This window comes from Hyla sarda, chromosome 2, assembly GCF_029499605.1.
Source record: "Hyla sarda isolate aHylSar1 chromosome 2, aHylSar1.hap1, whole genome shotgun sequence".
Taxonomy (NCBI): Eukaryota; Metazoa; Chordata; class Amphibia; order Anura; family Hylidae; genus Hyla; species Hyla sarda.
The window spans coordinates 449,850,031-449,854,739 of NC_079190.1; the positions used below are offsets into that span (position 1 = coordinate 449,850,031).

A 4,709-nucleotide genomic window follows, 5' to 3' on the forward strand; every position below is an offset into this window, starting at 1 on the left:
TTGTAAATTAATTCTATTAAAACATATTAATCCTTTCAGTACTTATGAGCTGCTGAAGTTAAGGTTGTTCTTTTCTGTCTAAGTGCTCTCTGATGACACATGTCTCGGGAAACGCCCAGTTTAGAAGAGGTTTGCTATGGGGATTTGCTTCTACACCGGGCATTTCCCGAGACACGTGTCATCAGAGATGACTTAGACAGAAAAGAACAACCTTAACTTCAGAAGCTCATAAGTACTGAAAGGAATAAGATTTTTTAACAGAAGTAATTTACAAATCTGTTTAACTTTCTGAAGCCAGTTGATATATAAAAACAAAGTTTTTCCTGGATAACCCCTTTAAGGACCAGGCCAATTTTATTTTTGCATTTTCACTTTTTCCTCCTCGCCTTCTAAAAATCATAACTCTTTTAAACTCTTTTTTTTGTGCGACCAGTTGTCCTTTGTATTGACATCACAAATTTTACGATAAAATGTATGGTGCAACAAAAAAATACAAAAAAATCCTTCTAGTGGAAAATATCATACTAAGAGAAATAATAGGGGGGTGCTTTAAAACGTAACTTTTAATATGTTACCTAAAATCACACCTTAAATAATATTGTGTATAATAATACCAACACCAAAATAATATTTAACTGCTACCAAGATTCATACCACTGGTGAGTGGATTTAATGCAGACCACATCAAATATCGCAACAACCCTACGCGTTTCTGCTCTGATGTTGAGCGTCATAAGGGGATTAGTACAATTTATACATGTGGATGACTCAAATAATATAGTATCATATAACATACAGTGGCACCCGACACTCAGTGCTCACTATCAATGCTTATGAAGTGGCACCCATTCATCAGTGCTCACTATATAAGGTGTGCTCAAAGTGGCGGCCGATGCAACAACCAGTAATGGCAATCCGGACCTGTAGGAAAGAAATACCTTACAGCAAAAAGCTTTGTCCCAATATATGATGACTATACTTCTGATAGTGCTGGGTACTGTACTTACAGTCCCGGTTTATATGCCCGTCACCTGGGGAGGAAACACATAAAATGCCTATTAATGTTCAAGGTCCGGGATACCTGCAAAGAAGTCTAGCTGGTATGCTGCTAGAGAGCTTACTCACTGTTGTCTGCCTCATCACCGGTATGGGGTCTCGGATGGGGCACATACCCACAGTGGTGGGGAGCCGTACTACTAATGTTGGCTGCTCTGTGTTCACCATGCTGTCACGATTCGGCAGGCTGATGGTGGATCCTCTGTGTCAGAGAGGGATTGGCGTGGACCGTACCGGTGGACCGGTTCTAAGCTGCTACTGGTTTTCACCAGAGCCCGCCGCAAAGCGGGATGGTCTTGCTGCGGCGGTAGCAACCAGGTCGTGTCCACCGGCAGCGGCTCAACCTCACTGACTGCTGAGACTGGCATGGTACAGGAGGACTAGACAGAGGCGAGGTCAGACGTAGCAGAAGGTCAGGGCAGGCGGCAAGGTTCGTAGTCAAGGGCAACAGCAGAAGGTCTGGTAACACTGGTAAGGGCACGCACAAAACGCTTTCACTAGGCACTGAGGCAACAAGATCAGGAAGGGGAAGTGGGATTATATACTGGTGGAGTAGGGAAGCTAATTGACACTGATTGGGCCTGACACCAATTAGTGGTGCACTGGCCCTTTAAATCTTAGAGAGCGCCCTAGAGAGCGGAGCCATGCGCGCCAGGACGCGACAGCCGGAGAACGAGACAGGTGAGTAGATTGGGATGCAACCCGCGGGCAGTGACAGTGCAGCGCTGCAGAGAGGGGAACGCCGTGAGCGCTCCGGGGAGGAGCAGGGACCCGGAGCGCTCGGTGTAACCCATGCGAGACTCCCGGCATCTGGTGTCATATCCTGTCGCCCCAGCACTACGTCACTCAAGCAACGCCCTCTACTGACGCTTACAGGGGGCGGAGCTAAGTCCCAAGCGCTATGCCTGATAGAGGACCAGAGGATTGCAATGGTGATTGCGGCTAGCTAAATTACTATATCTAATTCCAGGTATCAAAACATAAACAAACCTATAGTATAGTGTTTTATAGAGCTGGCAAGTCCTACTTAATTATCTTATATCTTATTTCTATGTGGGTTTCTCAAGACAAAGCCTGATGAGCGAGTGATAACGTATCCTTTCACATTAAATGGATACTGGGTCCCGCATTCATTGTGTCACCACGCTCTGATTGAGAAAGCCTCCATATCAAAACCCTCATAGTAAATGATATAGATGTTAACTGTCTATTTTAAGTAGAACAGAGTTAGAACAGTTACTTATGAACAAACCAGGGTCCTTAATGAATAACAGGGTTCCCTAGACTGTAATTGCTACAAGTACGCCCATGCATAAGTCCACCCTAAGTGGGAAAACCCAGCGAGCCATAGATGGGGTCACACATATATGCGGAAATGGAACTATTACACCGGTTCAGTGTGTACCACTAGCCTTTTGTGCATTATTATTACTAGTGTACAGTGGCCCCCTCGGGGTACCTAGCCTGAGGGTGGGAAGGGATAAAACAGTGGCCCTAAGGAATCTATAATACCCTACTCTATTTGATTCCCTAACCCTAGGCGGAGTGTACGCCCTAAAAAGGGCTGCCCCGCGCTGGTGCCTCCTACTGCACCGACCTGCCTCCTACCGACCTGTACTGACCCAAGTCTATCGGTGACTCTATCTACTAGACCCACTAGGGTCTCACCTAACTGCCTATGTGTCACTGGTGGGTGAGGGGACCACTTAAATGAAACAGGCAAAGTTTAATTGGTCGTTCAGACCATTAGGGGATAAAGTGCCTAGTTCATATATCCACCTACATTCCCTCTGCAAGAGGATCTTATCAAAATCTCCTTCTCTTGGGGGTCACACCCCTGAAGGGGAGACCCATAGTGGCAGGCATAGGGGTTTGGGACAGAACCCGGGTATCTATATCGATCAAATACTTAGAGAATTTGTGGTGTCCCTCCCGTCATATACAAAGTACACCATGGATCTCTTACAGAAGATCAAAGATATCACCATTGATTAAGATACATTGCTCTCTAGTATTGATGTGGAAGCTCTATATTCATCAATACCACACGAGATAGGGCTGAAGGCCATAGCACATTTTCTGTCCTTTAGAGGAACCCAAATGAAACCTCATAATGATTTTGTCATAGAACTGATGCGTTTCACGTTGACCCACAATTACTTCTTGTTTAACAATAAATATTTTCACCAGCTCAGAGGGACCGCAATGGGGAGCCCTAGTGCCCCCAGTTATGCAAATCTCACTCTGGCCTGGTGGGAATCCACCATGGTATTTGTGGGCGACAGTGAGCGCTTCAGTGAGCGCGCCCTGTTATGAGCGCGCTTTATTGATGACATTTTTGTTCTTTGGCAAGGAAGTACTGCACAGTTTGAGGAGTTTGTGGGACTATTAAACCATAATTCTATAGGTTTGGCCTTCACGTATGAATATCATGAGACTAAATTACCCTTTTTGGACATCTGTATACATAAAAAATCTGATGGTAATTTACGTACACAGAAAGAGTACAGCTACCAACAGCCTCCTTAGGTGGGAGAGCTGCCACCCGGGACCCCTCAAAAAGGGGATCCCACCGGGGCAGTATCTCCGCCTCAGGAGGAACTGTTCTGTTAAAACTGATTCTGTGAAAGAAGCACAAGATTTAAGGCGTAGGTTATTGATAGAGGATACCTAGATTATGTTTTGCTTACCACAATGCTCTAAGGATGCCCAGGGAATCATTACTAACACCCAAACAACCGGATAATATGGTTAATCCAACCAGAGTTATAGCTACCTATGACACCGGAGCCACACATATGCGGGAAATCTTACTATGCCATTGGAACATCCTTCAGTTGGACCCTGACCTCAAAGAGATCATTACTAGTGTTGAGCGGCATAGGCCATATTCGAATTTGCGATATTTTGCGAATATATGGACGAATATTCGTCATATATTCGCAAAATTCGCATATTCGTAATAGTCGCGTTTAATTTTCGCATATGCGAAAATCCCCATATGCGAACATTTGCATATGCGAAAATCTGGCCAGTCCACCAGTCTCACACAGTAGTATTAGAGTCTTCTTTACACCACACAAGCTGGAAGCAGAGAGGGATGATCACTATGATGTGTACTGTAAAAAAAAAAAAAAAAACGAATATTCGTTATTACGAATATATAGTGCTATATTCGCGAAAATTCGTGAATTCGCGAATATGCGATATTCCCGAATAAAATTTGCGAGCAACACTAATCATTACAGATTTTCCACAGATTACCTTCCGAAAAATATCGGGGACATGATCACACACAGCCATCTTTCCCTGAATATTACAAGTAGGACCACTTGGTTGAATAGAGGACCCATACCACCGGGGAATTTTCCATGTGGCCACTGCAAAGCATGTCCCAATTTGATGAGAGTGAAGGAATTTGTAAATGAGGTCACCGGTAGGAGGTATTTGATTCGTGATTTCATTTACTGTAATACACGGGGCGTGATCTATTTGGCGGTGTGCCCGTGCAAAAAGAAATATGTGGGCAAGACTTTTAGAGAAATCAAGAAAAGGATGTTGGAACATCTAGCAGACATCCGTAGAGAGAGAGATACCCCACTTGCCCGCCACATGAATCACGCCCATAGAGGTAATGAATCACAACTAAAGTT

The 4,709-nt window shown here is 44.4% G+C and overlaps 1 long non-coding RNA gene across 1 annotated transcript; it reads right to left on the minus strand.

The window, feature by feature from the left end:
- Positions 1-745: 745 nt before the first annotated feature.
- LOC130358054 (uncharacterized) lies at positions 746-1,226 on the minus strand. The gene is made up of 3 exons (XR_008889386.1): positions 1,126-1,226; positions 1,008-1,031; positions 746-921 (listed from the first exon to the last, which is right to left on the minus strand). It is a non-coding gene; the product is annotated as an uncharacterized LOC130358054 (long non-coding RNA).
- Positions 1,227-4,709: the final 3,483 nt, after the last annotated feature.